Genomic DNA, 21975 nt, shown 5'->3' on the forward strand with positions numbered 1-21975 from the left:
GTGGTAGTTAATACTCCAGATCAGAATTCAAAATGACCTTGATAGATGGGAGATCTGGACCAAAATTAACAAAATGAATTTCAACAGAAATTGAAAAAAATGGCAAGAGAGAAAAAAAATGAAATGTACCAACATAGTACATGTAAAAAGCATATAGGGGTCTCAGTAGAGCATAAGCTAAAAATGAATCAACAGTGTGATGCAGCAGCAGGGGGATGTCATGTAGCAGATGGAGCAAGCTTGTTTTCTGCTGCTCCAGAGACTGGAACATGAACCAATGGATTCAAATTACAAGAGAAGAGATCCTATCTTAATTTCAGAAAGCAACTTTTTACTTCAAGAGCTATTCGACAGTATAATAGATTGTCTGGAGTGGGAGATAGTGGACTCTCCATTTTAGGATTTCTTTACACAGAGGGTGGGTGAGCATCTTTCAGGAGTGCTTGACGCACAGTACAGATGGTGCTAATGTGCCATGCTGGTGCAGTACTAGGGTTAAGGGAGCACGCAGCAACTGCACAGTCCCTAACCCTAGTACAATGCAGCGCCGTAACAATGCCAGAGCCCTGTATACACAGGCGCCGCCATTGTTACGTGAGCATCACATGGCATCCGCACATTACCACCTGGCACTTACATAACCAGTGTGCCAGTGGCACACTTGTTACGCCGCCCCTGCAGCTTTAAAAGAACCCGCTTTTTGTGGGTTCTTTTTCCTCCACAAAGAAGCCGCGCGGTTTGGTGGCTGTGGCTTCCCTGCGGAGGAAAAAAAGCTGCCACCAGCCCAGACAACATGGAAGGTATGTACTGAGCCTGAGTCGTGTATTGCTGCATGGCAGGGGACTGAAATATATGGTCTTTGTGGTCCCTTCCAACTCTAAGATACTAGGATCCAAAACACACTGCAGAAATAATCCACTTTGAGACCACTTTAACTGCTCTGGCTCAATGCTAGGAAATTCTGAGAGCTGTAGTTTTGTGAGACATTTAGCCTTCTCTGTCAGAGAGATCTGGTGCCACAATAAATTACAATTACCAAGATTCCCTAGCACTGATCCAGGGCATGTAAAGCAGTCTCAAACTGGATTTTTTCTGCAGTGTGTTTTTGACTTATGAAGTTATGATGGTATGATTCTATGTCAGTGATCAGTGAATCTACTCCAAGCCATACTGTAGCCTTTAAAGGAATTATCTAGGATGCTTAACCCCAGGAGTGTCACTGAAAGGTGTGGGAGATTCAGACTGCACCAGGAGACCATAAGGGGTGAGTGGGTGACACCACTCCCCAAACACCTGCCTTTTGGAAGAAACAGGTTGTGGGATTTGTTTGTGTCCCTTTAAAACACTGAATTGGGAATGGGATGAGGCTCAGTGGGAACAGAAAGGAGAGGCCCCAAGTTTTTTTTTAAAAAAAATCTATTTTTATAATTTTATTTTATCTAACTCCAATGTTGTAGTAGCCATGTTGTAATCCCTTTCATCTCCCCTGAAGACTTCCATGTCTCCTAGAAACCTTCTCCAGAGGATTACTGAGCCCTTCTAGCTACAGGGTTAGGGGTGCATGGGACGCTAAAGGGGTGGGAGTGGGATATTGTCTCCATACTATTTCCTCTGATAGAAGTAATTTCATCAGCAGAACAACCCCACTGAAGTCTGGATAGATTTATCATTTGTTGATTTGTCCTACTGTTCATGTCATGTGTGCAATTTTGTCCATATGTTAAAACTACTTCATCTTCGCTTTAGTATGCAGTGGGATATAGAAACTGAGAGAAAGAAGTTAGTAGCAAGTTTTGGTAGACCGAGTCTACTTTATCTAATGCATGGAGTGTGGTGTTTATAGACAGACATACAGTTGGCCCTTCTTATACACAGATTTTTTTATATGGATTCAAGCATCCACAGTTTGAAAATGTTCAAAAAAGTATAAATTTAAAAAATCAAACCTTGATTTTCCATTTTTTATAAGGGACACCATTTTCTATGTCATTATATTTAATGGGACTTGAGCATCCATGGATTTTGTTATCAACAGGGGATCTTGGAACCAAAGCCCAGCATATAACAAGGGTCCACTGTATATGCCCATGAATGAGGAAGTGTGAGGAATGAGGAAATTTATGAGTATAGTGATGAGGTGACAAGTTCAATTTTGTAAGCCTGAGCACAGAGAACTGTTCTGTTCTTTTACTTGTGAAGTGCCATGTACAATGATGGAGCTACATAAATAAATGATGATAATAAGAGAGCTTTCTGGATGCAGAAATTAAGGAAGTATTGCTCCAGGTCAGCCATGAAGATGTTGACATATTAGTGTTAGACCCTATTTCTCTAGGTATCACTCTTCACTCTACATCTTTCTCTGGGTACCATGACCCACCATACATTTGAGCCAAACCATACTATCTAAAGTAAATACTTTAGACCTAAAATGTTCTGAGGTTGATTTGGTGGAAGGAAGCAGAGAATTCCACTTTGTGGCAGTGAAAGAAAGCAAAAAGAATCATGGTTAGTGTTCTCTTCAAAATGAGAGAAAATGTATTGGCTATCCATTACCAGATATGTCTGAAGTTGGGTTGGAGAAGAGAAATACTTGACAGTGCACCTGTCAATGCTGTGACACAAATAAATTGATCTACACGTAGCAGATACGGGATGGAGAATAAATACTTTCAATGGCTACCCCATAATTTTTCTGACATGATGTTTAACTGTAAGCTGACAACACAAAAGGGCAACTGTGTTTTGGTCCTTGTACACTGCAAGTTTAGTGACCAACCCAACTGCTGCAATATCATTTCAGGCTCAGAACATTTCCATACTCTATATTGTTATTCTATATAATAACATTCTATATTGTTGGTCACTGAAATTAACAAGTAGGTGTTCTTTCTTTCTGTGGGAAATATAAAAAATTGAGGATGAGAGAAAGATGGAGAAAAGAAATAAGAGCAGATTTTAAGAGGCATGGGGAAGGTATCTGGTTTCACTGGAAAAGTTTATTTTATCAAAGGCAAATCGTAAAGAAATGTTTTCAAAATGGTGAACAGCCAGGTGGTGGAGGTGGAGAGGTCATTTTCTTTAAATCATAAAAGCTTTTAAAAGACATGACTTGCTTATAGTAATCCTTTCAGGTCGATAATCTCAAGATTACACCAAATACATGTTCTTTATTCAAAGCAGCATTGGTTGCCACTTTCTACATCTTCCTTTACATAGAGAAACTATCTAGAGAGAGAGAAATCCTTCATTTCAGTTATTTTCCCCACTCTTATTCCATAGACATTTAAATTTAATTTAACATGCATTCCATCCTCAATATCTGTACTGAACAATGTGGTCAATTGTCTCAGGCCCTGAGAAATTCTGTTTAAAAACTATCCCAGATTGATATGAGGTTAATTTTGCTTCAGTTTTTAAAACATATATGGAATAAAAGAAAATGAATCAGCCCACTCCCCCTCATGAACAGTCCTTCCATCAGACAAACTGAGGCGATTACTGCCGGAGGCAATGCCTGTAGGGAAACAGTGCTATTTCCCTGGATGCTCATCCTAAGACCTCTAGACATTGCCCTCTGTTGAAGGACAATGCTGTGTATGCTGCATGGCTTATCCACATTTCCCTAAAATAGAGTGCTGTGGGCAATGCTGCCCGATCTGTAGTTCTGCAATAAGATTTAATTGTTAGTCCATTCAATTTCTCTCCATCAGGCAGAGGGCTTTTGCTTCATAAAACATAATGCCCTGGCCTAGCCCAGCTCTCTTACATGCATTTGTGAGCTTTGGCCATGGGTTGGCCCTGCCCTTGTCTTTGTCAGTTGTCTCCTGAAAGACAGCTGTTTGAACTGTGATATGCTGAGGGTTACTAAGAGGGGCACATGAAAATAGGGAGCTTGATTTTGAGGGAGGCTGAACGTAGTGAAACAGCTACACACTAAAATCCAAACCTTTGCAAAAAAATAACAAGGGAATGCTGCAGCCAGGCGTGTTCTCCTACCCTAGTCCTTGCTAGGTTAGAATGAAGTAGGTGGAGGTCCAAATGTGCACAAAAATACCAAAATGGCAGGGAGACCAAAATGGGCAGAAGTTGGTTTTGTTAAAAAAAAAAAGTGTTTTGAAACATTTAACAGTGAAGAGGGTTCCTAAAACCATATGGTGAACTGCCTCTCTTCTTTCTTTCTTTCTTTCTTTCTTTCTTTCTTTCTTTCTTTCTTTCTGGCCTGCCTGCCTGAAGAGGCCATAAAATAGCCCTGTGGCCACACACAGCCTCAACACACTATTTTCCCTGATATTGTAAGACATGGACTGTTGAATCAAAATCCCTCTGTTGTGCATTTCAGTCTCCTGTTGCATTGCTCATAACATTTGCTAGAGACGATGTTACAACCATAGACACCCAGTAACACTAGCCAATGTTCTGAAAAGATGCTTTCCCCTTTAGTCTTAAGGCCAAAATACATACTGTACAAAATATCTGTTCTGACAGTTTTGATTTTATTAAAGGCAACTGCAAGCTGTCTCTTTGATCTGAGCTGGAACACGGGTTCAACCACAAAGCTGACAGCAGTGGAAGGAGTGATTTAAATGAGGGAAATAGTTGATGTGGGAGGATTAAATGTCCCCTTCCCTAATTCTACTCAGAGCTTGAAAATGTTACTTTTTTGAAGTACATCTCCTAGAACCCCAGGGGAGAATATCAGGAACACCATGGAAATCTAAGGAGGATCTCTTAGACAGATGTGACAAACACTACAACATTGCTGCCTACAGCTGCCTCTGCCACAGCATAACATTTTTTGTGTATCATTGTCAAATAATACATATTATAAGTAATTTGGTTTGTGTTGGGCAGTGGTATGGTATTATGGTATTCATGTCAGTAGAGGAGTGACTCTCCTCTGTATTTTAGTTCAAACTTCAAAGGAGCACTCCAAAATGCTCAACATATTTTCAGGCTATTTTGCAGTACCTTGGATAGCATCGTTACAATCTGGACTAAAGCATAAAGCAGATTCACTGCCCTGGTGGCATATGAGCTATTAGTCTATACTGGTGTGGAGTGACTGACACTGATGTGTATGGAATGATTAGTAGAGACAGCATATTAACATATGGATTGGCTGAGAAAGAGAAGGATTTTGTTTCCCAACAACAGCATAGTCAAGGTGGTGATACTTGTTCATGGTAACCAAACAATTTACCCTCTCCTCCTCAGAGCCTTATTCTAGGTTACTGAGAAGATAGAAACCAAAGCAAACAAAAGAGGATTGCATTTGTGAGAGTTATTTTTTACAAAGACGATTCTGTTTTCTGAAAGAAATGGGCATTGTGCCGATGGCTGCTAATCCATTATAAAGCCAAATCATTTTGTATGTTCATTTAAGTGAGTTTATTCTTGTAGCTTTCTCCCTGGATATTCTTGCCCATGTAAGGGGATTAGTGCATAGAACATCTGTCTCCTGTTAACCAAGTCTGTTTAAAAGAAAATTTTATTTCCTGTGCAATCTCACCATTCTTGTGAACTTGAATATTTGTAATAATAATAATAATAATAATAATAATAATAATAAAACTTTTATTTGCATCCCATAGAACAATCAAAGTGGCATACAGAGTTAAAAACATCCAGCATACAATACTTAATACATACAATACTTAATACATAGGAACCCTGGTGGCGCAGTGGTTAAATGCCTGTACTGCAGCCATTCACTCAAAACCACAAGGTTGCGAGTTCAAGACCAGCAAAAGGGCCCAAGCTCGACTTAGGCTTGTATCCTTCCAAGGTCGCTAAAATGAGTACCCAGGCTGTTGGGGGGGCAAATTAGCTTACTTGCTAATTAGCTTACTTGCTGTTCACCGCTATTATCTTTGGAATAGCGGTATATAAATAAAACAAATTATTATTACTATTATTAATATTTCAATATCCCCCCCAAAAGAATTAAATATGTTACAATCAAAATTAATTTTTTAAAACAAACTATTAATAACAAAATAAACAATGGGCAGAGTGGTAACATAATACATGATGGGAGGGAGCAATCGTTTTATGGCCGAGTGATTTTATTCAGGAAAGGCCTGCTGGAAGAGATCTGTGTGGCAGGTGATTTGATGGATCTCTTTTGGCAGGCCATTCCACAGTCTGGGAGCGGTTGCAGAAAAGGTCCTCTGGGAGGCTGTAGTTTGTCTGGCCTTTATAGGCTGCAATAAATTCCTCCCAGAGGACCTGAGTGTGCAGGGCAGATTATTTAGAAGTAGCGTTCCCTTAAATAGGTTGGAGCCAAGCCATGTAGGACATTAAAAATGATAACCAACACCTTGTACTGCTCCCGGAAACCAATAGGCAGCCGGTGGAGTGATTTCAGAATAGGTGTTATATGGTCACTCCTAATTTTTCCCGTGACCAGCCTGGCTGCCATATTTTGTACTAATTGAAGTTTACGGATTAAGCACAAGAGTAGCCCCATGAAAACGCATTGCAGAAATCGAGTCATAAAGTTACCAGTGTATGTACTACAGTTTCCAGGTCCCCTGGTTCCAGGAAGGGGCGCAGTTGGCATATCAGCCAAAGCTGATAGCAGGCACTCCTGTCACATTTATCTGATTTGTCATCTGAAGCAATGGGTCTAGGAGCACCCCCAAGCTGTGAACACAGTCCTTTGAGGAGAGTGTGACCCCATCTAGGACTGGAGGTTGCAACCTGATACCCGGTTTAGGGGCCCCTACTGTGAGTACCTCCGTTTTGTCTGGATTCAAATTGAGTCTGTTTTTTCTCATCCAGTCCATTACTGCCCCAAAACACTGATTGAGGGATAAAATGCTGGTGGTCAGTTTTTGGCATAAAAAGGCAATGTACACTGGATGCTTCCATTTTGAAGTACCTTGCAAAGGAGATACTCCATTGTATTCTTATCTCAAAAGGGTGCAGAATACACTCTAGGTTTCCTCCAAACTTTGGAGTTTACCGCACAGCCCCCAGGGACACTCCTGGCATGGGATGAAAGAGAGTGGGATGGGAACAGAATGGGGGCTATCATGCATTTTATCACATGCTAGAATGCCGCCGACACCGCCAGAAATTCCTATTTCATTCCTGATCCATCCCAGAGGAGATGATTTTCAGGAATTGTTTAGAAGCATTCCTGAAAATCGCCTCCTCTGGGACAGATCAGGAATAGAATGGGAACTTCTGGCGGCATCAGCGGTGTTCTGGTGTGTGATAAAATATGGGATAGTCCCCATTCTGTTCCCATCCCGCTCCCTTTCATCCCGTGCCGGGAGCGTCCCTGGGGGCTGCATGGTAAACTCCAAAAAAGGAATTATACCAGGTTGTGAACTCTATCCTCACAACAAGTTCAACATTTTTCACGTTTCATGTTTAGGCTAAAACCTGAGGTTGAGCTATTGCTTCAGTGGCATAAGAGACACTCCCCTTTCCTGCCATGTACAAGGAAATCTGCAAATAGCGTGGGCGGATTGGATGCAAATTGTGAAAGGGGAATCTGGGCAAGCCTGGACAGCCTTCAGAATCCTGTGAAAGCAGGCCTATGGAGGAAAGGCTATTGTCTGTAAAAGAGTTAAATAGGCCTGTCAGAGGTAGAATGAAGGCTGGTTAGGGGGAGGTCAGTAGATAAGACCTCAATAGGTTTTTTAGCACTGAGGAAATGACCAGAGTTCAGGGTGTTTGTATTTATCTCAACTTTTTAATAATAAATCTTTACAGATTTTATTTTCTATAAATGCATCTAACTGTTTTTGTTTTAAGAAGGAAAAGGGAGAGTAGGCCATGTGTTACCGCACTGTACCCACTAATCAACACAGCCATCTGTTCAGTATAGCAGTCACCTTGAAGACTGATTATTAGATCAAAGAAGGGATCCTGGGGCTGAATGGGCAAAATGAGTGACAGGAGCCCAAGGGTTAGAATTGTGCAGCCAATCTGGGGGGAGATTCTATTACACAAGTGCTATCTAATCCATATGCCATCAATACCCAGTGGGGCAACCAGTACTCTGATCCTTGGCTACTCAGAATATTAATTGAACCAGGAATAACATTTCACATTTTTCTCCTCCATTTCTTATTTTTCTTTATTCCAAAATAAGCACACAAGGTCCTAGCCTCTACTGAGACCACTACACTGCAGTTAAATAAAAGGCAAACAAATGTTTTTAATTTCCCTGATTGCCATATGATGGAGCAAGGGGACTTTCCAGAAGGAAGTGACTATGAAGACAAGAAGTGAACTTTCACTCCCACATACGGTGGTCCTGATGTAGCCTAGCCTCTTACACATTTACTTTAGGGCAAAAATGATGAAACTTATTTGACTGTGGGAGATGGAATCTCCCAAACTGATGCTCCCAGGGAGTAGGTGAGGCAGGACATGTATCTAAGGTGCTAGGTTCACTGGGCACAGGCCACATTGTGGTCATCACACAAGCATGCCAGCTGCAGATATTGTCTTGCAGCTTGTGCATCAGTCAGAGATGTTTCACCTGCCCCTTTGCCCCACTTGTAGGGTGTCAGAGCATGGGGTTGCCTTTTCTACGAATGTCTCCTGGTGCCTATTGTGACTAGCAATTGGAGGGAAAAGAGGATGAGAGGGCCAGTGGGAGAATGCAAGGAGCAAAAGAAGTGGGTAAAGTGCATAAGAAAGATATGTTGTTTGTCAGTTTTTCCTTAGTTTCCTCTGCATTTCCCCACGAATAAGATGGTAGTCGTTCTGGATTTCCTGTAGTATTTTCATGGATCTACACCAGTAAAATAAAAAAATTACAACAAACACATACATACATGTTGTTCTTCTTTTTGTTGTTGTTGTTACCCTCAAGTTATTTCCAATTTATGGTGACCCTAAGGTAAACCTATCATGGAGTTTTCTTGAGAAGTTTCTTCACAAAGGGTTTGCCATTGCCATCCTAAGGCTGAAAGGATGTGTCTTGCCCAGAGTCACCCAGTGAGTTTATATGGCCAAGCCAGGATCCCAACCCTACTCTACAGAGTCATAGTACAATGCTCAAACCACTACATACATATTTATTTTTTTTTAAAAAAAACCAATTACAGCTATCTAATGAGAATACAGTAACATAAGAATAGCTGTGCATGATGTGAGTTTGTTGTTGCTCTTTTGATTGTTGCTTCTGTTACTATTCTTATCTTGTTGCAGATCTCCACAACAACCTTGTATTGGAAATTCCATAACCAAGCAGAGATTAGAATTTGTGTCTCTCGGTCCCAAGTCTAGCAGTTCAAACTTTATAATAGTCATGGCAGAAGAAGAGTTACTGTTACAAATAGTACCAAGGCTGAAAATATCATGGTAAAAACAAATATAACAATTGGTGTGTTAAATTAGTGTGTGAGAAGAAGAGAAATGTGCAGATACATCCCTAGGCCAAGAAGCAGATGGAAGGCCCTCCCTCTACCCCAGCTGCCACTCTACTGGCCTCAGAGGGAGAGAAGAAGAAGCAATATTTGCTGGACTTAATCCTCTCCTACACTGTTATCCCCTTTTCCTTTTGTGTCATGTCTTGATTAGATTGTAAGCCTGCAAACAGGGAACTTTTGATCTTTTATTTGCAAAGTGCCATGTACAGTGACAGCTCTATAGAAATAAATAAATAAATTTGCATAAATAGAAAGCAACCTAATCATATGCATAAATATAATAATTCGCATAATATGCAAACTAGATAGCCAGATGTAAGGGGCTGAAATATGGCAACTGTACCCTCTTCCCCCTTTAGTGGAAACATGAAGTGGGCAAAGCATAGCTAAAGGGAATCTCTAGGTGGTCAGAGATAGCAATGGAATTGTTTCATGTGCCAGAGAGTGGATACTGGGAATGAAAGCAACATGCAGGGCAATCTTCCTGCATCAGGGGCTGGGGGATAGCTTTCCCAGGAACTCTGCAGGTTTGGGAACTGATGTTCCACACCCTTTAGAATAAAACGAAACCAAGATGGGAGTTTAATGTATCATGAGGGATTGGAACCTTTAGGGAACAGAGACAGATATGTGAAGTTTAGGGTGTAATATGTGTTATATATTATCTCACTATGCAAGGGATCTGGTAGCACCTTTGCGATTAACTATGCAAAAGAAGTTGTAGCATGAACATTCATAGACTAGGTAGATTACCGTACTACACTCTTACAGTGCTACTATTCCACTTTTACTGCTCTGGCTGCCTCCTATTGCATTCTGAGGCTTGTAGTTCAGTGAGGCCTAAGCTCTCTGGCTGAGAATTCTAAATGTCCCTCCTTAAACTGCAAATCCCAGAATGCAACAGGAGACAGAACAGAAAAAGTGGAATAATAATAATAATAATAATAATAATAATAATAATACTTTATTTCTATACCGCTTTTCCTGTGATCAAAGCGGTATACAACAAGAATATATGTACATAGCAGCATTATAATAATGTAATGTGGTAATCTAGTTTGTCTACTTCCTCAGATGTAGACACAGTCTGTGAAACCTTATGGTACAACTTCTTTCACACAATTATTCTCAAAAGTACTACAGGATCCCTTTGCATACTGATATTCCAGACTAACAGCTAGTTAATCTGATATTCCAGACTAGCACAGCTATGTTTCTAAATATTATTTTACTGTGAAGCAAAGAAACTGTATATGAAAGCCAGGTGAATACACGAAACAGTGTGGCAAGAAAGTAACTAAGATGGCAAAAGCCATTTAAAAGCACCTAAAATGTGCAATGAGTAAAAAGGAGCATAGTGTCGACCCATTGATCAATAAATTGTTTTAGATTTCATTGGTTTTGTTTCTTTTAATGGATTACATTTTGCTTTTAATGTAGCAAACTGCTTTGCAAATTAGCTAATTGAAAACTGGTATAACAACATGGTACATAAACCAAGCAAACAGTCTTAATCAGAAGTTGATAGGGTTCCATAGGCTTGCTGTGACCATGAAGAGTATTTGCAATTAATCATGTCTCTTGGTTTTTGTGGTATACAACACAGTTTACATTTCTCATTTCATCTATTCCTATAAGCTTAAAAAAGAAATAAGCTGTATGTTATCAATGTTTCCTTGTGAGTGTGGTACCCAGACATTTTATCTCATCTTTATGTGATTGTGTATGTGCATCCATCCAACTGAGCAAAACAGCCCACCATCTCTCCCTGAAGCAGCATATAATATAAAACATCATTCAGATAAATATTTGTGGAAAGTGATAATTCATATATTCAGCTAAAGGTCTTTTGACCTCTATCCTCCCAGTAGTCATTACTCTGTACAAATATTCCCCTTTGTGAAAATAGATACTCTGACTCTGCAATAGCTTTTGTTAGCGATAATCCACACAATGATTTGGAGGTGATTTTGAAAGACACAATCTATTCTGAAAACTGACAGGCTCTGCCTTGTTCTGTTTCTAGCTCTAATCTACTTTGGAAAAGCCTGGAATTGTCTTGTAACTCATGTCATCTTTGTGGTCCTTAAAAAAAATTGCATTGGTAAACTTGGAAATAGCAACAAACTGAATCACAACTTAAAATCCCTCTTAGAAATTAGAATGTACTCCAGAGATCACCTGCTCCAACCCACTGATGCAGGAAATATTTCACAGCAATCCTGCTTGAATGAAGATGACCCAGGTTACCTGGTGAAATTCATGCCTGGATGAGGAATTGAAGAATGAAAGGAGTCAAAGTCCCACACACTGTAGGATGATGAAAAACTTTCATTTCTTAAAAAGCCCACCATCTCCAATATGTGCTTTACAGTTTTTTTGTTCTGTCCCTGGATGGGGATTTGAAACACATCTTTCTGGCTCTGGATTAATTTTCTAGCCACTACTCTGGTTTGGTTAATGAATACCCAGAATTATGGCTTTCTGGAAGCCAAGCAGCTTTGGAGTGGAACTGATCTGTGCTCAGACTGGAAGACTAGAGGGAGTGCTAGAGGTGTACAGAAGCTTATGTGAGCTTCCGATGGAAAAATATGTGGAAACATACAAAAGTACCACACCCACACAATCTCTAGAAACTCCTCACATGACTCCAACTGGTACATTGATATATGCGGGGAAGAGTGTACATGTTCATTAGTCCACACACCACACCACCCAGTCCTACATGAATGTGCATCCACAACTCTTTTGTCTCAGATCAAGTATAACCACCACTCGATGCTACACATGGTCCTTGAGCTTCCAAAATGTTGGCCATACCCACTCACAACAACATGGTGGCTCACATATACAGTCGGCCCTTCTTATACACAGATTTTTTATATGGATTCAAGCATCCACAGTTTGAAAATGTTCAAAAAAAGTATAAATTTCAAATATCAAACCTTGATTTTCCATTTTTTATAAGGGACACCATTTTGCTAAGTTGTTATATTTAATGGGACTTGAGCATCCACAGATTTTGTTATCCACGGGGGATCTTGGAACCAAACCCCAGCATATAATAACAAGGGTCCACTGTACAGTATTCCCGCAGTAACCTTTAATCTGGTTGTCTCCATCATGGGAAGTTTTTTTATTCATCCTCCATGGTCCCCTAATTATTGACCATGTTGACAGGTGTTGATGGAACTAAAAGTCAAAAATATCTAGAGAGCATCATATTTGAGGATGCAGCTTTAACTATTCATTTATATAAGAAGCCCTGGTTGATAGTTCATTTTATTTACATATTAAATCCACTTTTGTCCTAACACAGGACCAAAGGTCCCTGGTTGGCCTTCACTGTTCATTTTATGTATAAACATATGGAAACGTGATTCCATGATGATGACCCCTGGTTGACTCACTGTGTATATTTCCTAGTTTCCAAGCTTGTGAAGTGTAAAAAGTGCCAATCATTTAATTTGGTTTCTTTACATATGCTTATTATAAGATTGGCACTGCATATTCATGAACGTATGTACCCTCTTTTAAAGAGATGCAACCTTGCAACTTTCTCAGGGAGTATTTTTCCTTATTTGGGTAATCATTTTCACAAGGAACAGATTGCTGATGATTATTTACAGTTCATTCATCACACAGAAAAAAAACCCTGAATATACAGCCCGGTAGGAGTAATTGATTCCGTTTCTCATCCTGATGCGGAACTTTGGTTCCCGAGAGGATAAAGTATTTGAATAGCATTAGAGCATGCGAGGCGGAAGAGAGGCAATCATTTCAGGCTAAAAATTAAGTCAGAGAGACTTTCATGACCTAATGTCATGAATCAAATTGGCGACCTGGGTAATTATTTCCAGAAGGTAGTGCAAAATTTAAAGATACTAATTGTTTGATGTGATCAAAATCTTCTAGCAGTCATTAAGTACAGTGATTAGAAATGATATTGAAGAAGGAAGCTTCTAGAGGCTGAGGAAACACAGGAAAGAGAAATAGGGAATGTAAGTGTTGGCAACATGAAGGCATCAATCCAGAAGGTGCATCCATTCTCTTCTTAAACTCTTTACAACAGGAAAGAAAGAAAGAAATTTGGGGGTCTAGAATATCTGATCTTTTCAGATGAAACGCCAGATAATATGTTCAGATAATATGAAATAATAAGATGCATTTCAATCTAGGAAAATTAAATTGATTTTTTCCTCTTTATTTGCATGAGGCTTTCAGCACACCCTTACTTTTAGATTCTCTACTGTGGAATAAGACACATTCATTACCTGATGTGGTGCAGACTGTTGCAAGGAGTTCACCAAAAGATAAATCAATTAAAGAATCAAATTATCTCTGAGAAATTCATTTTGTTGCTTTCTGCCAGAGGTTGGACATTTATGTAGTAAAATATGCCATCATGGCTGTATGTGCCTTTAGGATGTGTTTTATATAGCATCCACTGAGTATCTTGTTCACTATACTTTTGGAAAAGCCTATTCTTGTTGTAACACTCAATTGTGTGCACAAATTATTCTTCATAGCTTGATGATCTTACCCATTACAGGATAACAACCCTCAAAATGTATTAGTGCTTTTCCCACTGTTTTTGGGCAGAGGACAGGTAAAAATGGTCTGGATGGGTGACCTCATATTATTATTATTATTATTATTATTATTATTATTATTAACCTTTATTTATAAAGCACTGTAAATTTACACAGCGCTGTACATACAATCTTTTTAATTGGACGGTTCCCTGCCCTCAGGCTTACAATCTAAAAAGACACAACACAAAAGGAGAAGGGAAAGGTGGTGGGGAAGGGGCCTCTCTAGTAGGATAATACATATAAAATACATAGCAATACAGGAAATGATTCGATAAAAAAGACAACAAAAGAACATCAAATAGCAAGTGACAATTATGCTTGGGAACGCTTCTCTGAACAGGATGGTCTTCAGCTCCATTTTGAAGCTGGTTAAACAAGTGATGGCTCTCGTTCGCAGGAGAAGAAGGTTCCAGGAGTGAGGGGCAGCAAGTGAAAAGGGGCGAATCCGGGATGGGGCAGAGGAAATCCTGGGCTGAGACAGTAGACCTTGACTACCAGAACGGAGGGCCCTGGTGGGAAGGTGAGGAGAAAGAAGGTCTGATAAGTAGGGAGGGGCCAGTCCATGGAGGGCTTTAAACGTGGACAGCAGGAGCTTATACTGAATGCAGAAAGGGAGTGGGAGCCAGTGAAGGGATGCCAACACAGGAGAGATGTGGTCAGAGTGGTGGGTGGAAGTGATAACGCGTGCAGCTGAATGCTGGACAGAGATTAAAGGACGGAGGTTAGAAAGAGGAAGCCCAGCCAGGAGGACGTTACAGTAATCCAGTCGTGAGACCACTAGGGCATGGACCAGGATCTTGGCAGTAGAGGCGGAGAGATATGGTCGGATTTTGGCAATATTGTATAAAAAGAATCTACAAGCCTTGGTTGTGGTCTGGATCTGAGAGATACACGACAGAGAAGGATCAAAGATAAAACCAAGACTGCGGGCTTGCTGGACTGGTTGAATAGAAATGTTATCCTCATAGGGGATCTCCCTTGTCAGTGGGGCAATGATTTTCTCTAGACTTTAGTCCAAACTTTAACATATTAACCAAGCTGCTGCAAACATTTGAAGAATGAAATTCATCACCATGGATCTCTACGTTGAAGTCTAGACTAAATCTTGGAGTGGATCCATTGCCCCAGAAGCCTCCATTGGAAGTAATAGAGCTTAAATATAATTAGGTTTGAGCACACATGATTCTTCCAGTATTATTTGTTTTGTGAGGAAAGTTGAGCTGATGAAGGTACTTTGCCTATATCCAATGGACATGCCTTACTATATAGTAAGATACTAACTCATACTAAGGGGATAGTATAACTTCATAGGATTCAGGGCAAAAGCCTAGCATTTGGCTTCGCACCTACCAGATTACCAGAGGGATTTCAGAAAAGTTACTTTTTCGACTGTAACTCTTACAAGTTCCTACAACCAGGTTCTGAGAACTGTTGACCAAAAAATCAAATTACAGGTCTTTCTTGACTGACTTTCTCCTCATGTCACCCCATGCCAGCCTCAGTTTTTCCCAGTGGACAACTACCCAGTGGAAGTAGCTTTGCCCACAAAATGTTCCTCCCTAGATTTAGTGATAGTGAGGTCTGACCACTTGGTTTTAAACCATGGCTTCAGAACTGCAGATGGTATAAAGAGATTTCGGAGGAGAATCACTGTGTCAATTGAGTCCCCTAATTTTGCCCCCCAAACTTGCAAAAAACATGCATGTAACAGAAAAGAATCACATTCAGAATAGAGTATGGTTTTCCCTTTCAGTTTAAAAAGTGACATTTCCCAGAAATATTTTAATTTCTTGTTTTGTGTGTTTTTGTACTACAGATGTGCACATGGATAACACCTTTTTAAAAAAGCTATCAGAAGAGAATGGGTTAGGTAGATCTCAGCAATCTTCTCACATCAGAAAGAAGCTCTGAATGCTATGGGTGCGACATACTATCAGACCTCAATGACCTAAATCCTTTTGTTAGTCCCAATGAGAGATGAGCTGCTAGATCAATTGGATTTACTTTCATGTTGACCTACCATTTCACAGATGATTGAATGCATTGACTCTGAGTGGCACTAACCAAAAGGATTCCAACCATGATGTCGATTTCCAGTTTCCTGTCCTTAGCCTTTAACTGACTGGCTTGCAAACAGGCCTGAGATGAAGCTTGGAGTTATTTTTAATACCCGCCAGTATCATATTTTGCTGCTTCTAAAATAATAAGTTCAATACAAGCTGGAGTGGTAATCACACAGCACCCCAGAGGTTGTAGAAATGCAGCTCTCTGCTTTCTTTACCATTGGCTATAACAGCTGGTGTTGATGGTTCTTGCAGTCCAACAATATTTGTAGCACTATCGATTTCCAACCCCACTCTAGGTATTCATGTATTCCCTCCCACCTTTCCAAGGTACACCTCCCACTGAAATCAGCAAAGCAGTTTAGGACAGTAAAACAGACAGTTTTCCAAATGTATCTGATTTTACTGTAGAATACTATTTACTATAGTATGGATATGTCAATTAAATTCAGTTCTTCCATATAAAGTTGAGAAACTGTATTTATTAAGACAGTGGTGTTAAGGTGTTTCCTTGCAATTGTGGAACAAGGGGAAATGAAACAATTAATGAAATACATGAAATAGAATGCAGACATATGCAACAGAATTAAGATACAAATACATAGATACCCAAAATGCTGTTTTTTTAATATATACAAACAGTTTGTGTAGTGGAGCAATAATGCACTCTCTATATTCTCTGATTTACTACATGTATGTTTGATTGGTTAGGATTAGGTTGAATGGTATTACTACAATTTGACATTTGCCATATTTTCTTTTCTTCCCATCCATTTCCCTGACAGCATGAACTCAGAAGCTGTGCTCTTCTGTTAAAACATAGAATTTCTGTTTTTATACCTCATTACTTCCATGCAAAGACCTTGGCTTTTGTGTTTTGCAGTATAAAGTTTGGCTTTGGAGTTTTGCAGTATAAATCATGTTATTTGTGGTGATGTTATTACTTGTGGGGTAATTTAAGTTTCCTAAGGCTTCAGCCTTTTTAAGGAACCAAAAATATTTAAATATCAAAACATCAAAGCCAAGCCTGTTAGAGTTTAGCGTTAAAATTAGCAGAGTAGCAGAAGAGTGTGTTTGCCTAAGTATGCTTTCCTAAGAACTGAGATTGCCTCTGAAAAAACAACAAACATGTAGCTTGAAGTTCAAAATAGAAGTTTACTAATGGCTTTACTCTATATTTACATAGAAGCTATATCCTATATCAGGTAAAAGAAATATTTATCTCTCCATCTTTCAAAAGAAAGTTGATCAGGAAGATGGAAACACAGCAGCTCAGTTGAAAATCTTTGAGAGAATGAGAGGTAGTTTCAAAGGGGGAGTGACCTAAGTCAGATGATTAGTATGATTGAAAGAGAGAAATGAGTGTTTGCATGCAGGAATTCCCTATCTATCTGAGGAAAGAGAATGCAAAAATCTTCCAACATTATTGCACTCTTTTCTTTATGATGGATATATTTTATTAGCATTCTAATGTAAAAGGCAAAATGATACCTCCTTCCTATAACACCCAACCTGAAAATATGCAATCCAAAACCAGAAGTGATTGCATTATGTTGCTTAACACAACACACACATGGGTAAAGGATAAATAAAATGGACTGTAAGAAGGATGGAAAGAGAACCTCCTTGTGGACACCTTGGAAAGAACACAGAAGCACTAGATTGGGGAAAGCAGAAGAGTCCTGACTCATGTACTAGAGGCTAGAGAACTTTATATTGCCGGCCTGGGCCCTGTCCAGGCGGCTAAAGAGTCTGTGAACATTCAACTTCAAGATGTCCTGAGGCCATTTTGATGGGGAAAAGGTGGCATGTGTGCCCAACAGAAATATTTTCTTAAATGCAATGAAGCTCAGCCAAGGAAGTAAACAATATTGATTTCTTCTTCTCTCATCCTAATTAATGTGCCAGGTGCTAGTAACCCAGTGAACTTTTAATAAAACCACTTGGGATTCTCTCTGGAACAACTGAAGTCAGTGAAAACCTGCTTCCACTGTGATGGCTTAAAACTGGCAGAGGACTCTCCCCCTCCTCTTTGCCTATATGTTTTATTACAGTTTTTAATCTTCAGATCTCTGGGATGGAGCTAGAGAGGGAGCCTGCTACAGAAAACCTGCACAGAGCATATTTATGAAGACAGTTATAGTGATTATTTGTTTCAAAGGTTTGCTGAGCCTCCACAAAATGAAAGATCAATGAAGGGACCTCAGTGATTCTGACCTCTTTCTAATTACCACTGGGGTTACCTTCACTGGCTGCTCAGAGATCTGTCAAGGTAACTTAATTTAATTCTCTGCTAAACTGAGAATGACCTTAGGAATCTTTGTTTTAAATGGCATCCATTACCATGCCAAGAGGACATTTCAGGGTAGTTATTATGATCTGTATAATGAAAGTGGCAGCTTCGTCCTATCATTTCGGTACAAATTGAGTCAGAACATTTTACATGTGTAAATTAGCTAAAGGTTAGGCAGTGTCTTTTTTAAAAAAGACTTTGATATGAATAATCTTCTTTTCAGGAATAGGACTATGGAAATAGTTACAATCACATCTGTTTGCTAGGTCTGTAGCTTCAACTTAAATATTTGAAATTTGTTTATTTCTTACACTTTCTTACATAACCACTACTGTATAGGAGAATGATCTACATGTCTCCTCATGTGTATCTCCTACCATAGAAAATAGGCAAACTGAAACCTATAGTTTAATTTTGAAGGCCTTTTGTTAGGGAGCAGTTCAAAGCTCTGTGAATAGCACTCTGACCATCTCCCAGCCAGAACCTGAAAAATTACAGGTGAGTATAAGGACACACTGCAGCCATTGGTAACTGAGCAGTGATCTCAGAGCATCATCCTACAGCAGCTCCATTACAGATGGTTTCAGCATCTCCTTTTCATCCTTACTGAAAGGGCCTTTCCAACCTGCTCTCCTAAATGCTCACTGGCCAGGGAGAAAACTTGGAGGAGAGAAAAGAGGTAGCCCTGCCCATTATTATCCTATCTCTACTTATAAAGTACAACCACCCGCCACATGCAGCCTCCAACAGATTATCCCCAACAGAATATTCTCGTTGACAAGAGAAAGACTGTTTGCACCCGCCTTATATAGCATAGTGTTTTTGTGTTAGTGTTCAGGGTGGAAACTTAAGAGTGACAAGCATTCTAAGGCATCTTTTTGAGATCTGGCAGACATGAACTGCCCTCCAAGGGAGTGCACTCAAAGTGTCAGGGCCTGTTAGGATCCAAGCAGCCATGTTTCTTTCTCAGCAGTGGAGGTCAGGAGAATATGATGCAAACAGTGGTGACTAGTGTGGAAAAGGGCAGGGAATGGTCATGTCTCATAAAAAGCAACCAAAGATCAGAAGGAAGTAGTCAGGGGTTGGTCTGTTGGCAAGTAGGATAAAAGGAGAAAGACCTTGTCATGATTAAAAAAACAAACTTCTCACAGTAAATGTTGTTCTTATTGAAGGCTAAACCAGAGCTTGTTTTCAGTTCAGGTCAGAGTTCAATAAAACTAGTCTTGTCCAAGAGACTTCACTACCTGAAGTGAAGAATAAAATGCATAAGATGTTGGTTGACCTCAGACCAGATGCATAGGTTGGATAGAGTGGTCATGGCACCAAATTTTGATGGGATAATGTCCTTTGGCATACCTGAGTCACCAGGATATCATGGCAGGTTCTGCTCTGTCCCGCAACAGAAGGGAACAGGTGAGAGTTCATGAGGAATAAAAATGAGTTCTCATTCCTATCTTCCAGCATCAGCTACCTAAGGCAGTCCTTTTGCTTTGCCTAACGAGAAGGTTGGTCCTGCAACTGCAGGATGCATTTTTGATATCTAGCCAGACATTCAGTGCTCACAGGTTGCCTTTCTTGGGTCTAGTGGAGTTGGATTGGAGTCAACTGGTTGAAAGCTAATCTAGACATGACATTAAATATATCATTGTAGCTTTGTGAAAATGCAAATAGTTTTAGAGAGCAGCGTGAATGAGAGAATGAGAGAATTGTTGGGACTGCTATAAGTGGGATTTAAGATAGCCCTTTCCTCCCTCAGTATAATCTTTTCAAACATTTCTCCTCTGGAGCTGCCCTTGGATGAAAATTTTCCTTGGCAACCATGAAAGATTTTTGTCCAGGTTTCAGTAATGTGAGCCAGCTTGATCTCTTCATCCAGCATCAAATCCTTCATGGCTGTTGTCTTTCCATAAACTGACCTGACATTCAGCATCAACACCCTCACAGAAATGGCATATTGACATGTTTTTGGTTAGCAAAGATACAAGAAGAGGGGGAAACCAGCAACAGTTCCCCCACCCCACACAGATTTGAGCCCAATATTTGATCTGTTCATTCATATAATTCTGACAACAGAAATGACAATATACTATATGTATATACTGTACACATATGTGCACAAAATATACTGCACACATACTATGCACATACTATATACCATATTACATATCAGAGGTGAAAATCATGAGGTTCTGTAGTCTGCAGCATGGAACAGCTCTAGCCATACTCTGTGGCAAGGATTTCTGGGAACTGCAGTTCAACAAGTTGCGGAGGCCAATATGTCTCCCAACCCTGCTGTTAATTTACCAAGCTTGGTTTCATTGCTCATTGCAAATAAGTACTGCTATCCTTCAAGAAATGTTGGCCTTATAAGGAGCATGTGCCCCAGCCTGGTCTGCTTATCTCAAGATAGTGTTCTTATTAGAGCCAGCATTGTGTAGTGGTTTGAGTATTAGATTATGACTCTGGAGAACAGGGTTCAAATACTTGCTCAGCCATGGAAACTCACATGAAGAGAGTTACACTCTCTTGGTCTCAGAGCAAGATAAAGGCCCCTCTGAACATGATGGATTTGCCTTAGGGTTTCCATAATCTAGAAAAGACTCATTTCTGCAGCCCTGGAGGCTCTGCTGTTCACATCAATCTAGATGGACCAATGATCTGACCGTATATATAGGACAACTTCCATTGTTTCTCTGCAGCTGTTTGGCTGTCCATGGACATCTTCAGACATTTCACTTGAAGAGGAATTTGTCAATCTGCTTCATATTTTCTGCAGCAATATTTGATAACCAAATACATTTTGAAATCCGAATGTACTTTCAGAACAATTAATTTTAAACCATATTGTCATATTTTTACCATGTCCGCATCTCATAAAAAGGAGACAAAGACCAAGTTAATAGCAATCTGTGAAGAAACAATAGACTGTGATGGAATTTATTCTAATTACATCTATTTCTATCCTGCAATAACCAATGGTTATTGTTTCTTCTCCCACTTCATTAGAGATTACAAACATACCATTTTTTCTTCCTCCAAGTCCCTTTCACGAATCCTTTCAACATGCCCATTCTTAACAGTTCATACTTTCAATACTTAAACCCAACATTGTTTATGAATGCTTTTCTTTGTGATATGGAATGTACTTTAAATTGTATTATGGAGGAAAGAAAGAGCTATTATGTCCAGGTATTTTTGCTTGATAGTTTGTGTGGCTTTGAAAAATATATGCAGGGTATTCCTGTATTATCCAGACACACTGTTTTATCCTGCAATTCTTTGTGAAAAAAGTATAGATTATATTTGTAATGAAATTAGACTTTCGGATTGTGCTTTAGTTTTCTGTCTCAGTTGCTGCAATATGAAAAAGGACGCTACATATACACAAAACTTAATGTCCATAAACTTGATGAAATATTAAAATATTTATGTACTTCTGAAAATTGTGAAGTCCAATATATTGCATATTTTGACAATTTCCTGCCTCATATTTCCCTCTCTATCAAAGGGACTGAACAGACAGACCAAAATAAAGCTGCTTCGGGTCACTTTGGAGGTATGCTGTTTAAATGACACACACATCTTAAAAGGCCAGAAGCTGCACCAAAGCTGCGCTCCAGTCCTTA

Source organism: Sceloporus occidentalis, unplaced genomic scaffold (genome assembly GCF_023333645.1).
Source record: "Sceloporus occidentalis isolate IW3139 unplaced genomic scaffold, rSceOcc1.0.p SCAF_3, whole genome shotgun sequence".
Classification (NCBI taxonomy): domain Eukaryota; kingdom Metazoa; phylum Chordata; class Lepidosauria; order Squamata; family Phrynosomatidae; genus Sceloporus; species Sceloporus occidentalis.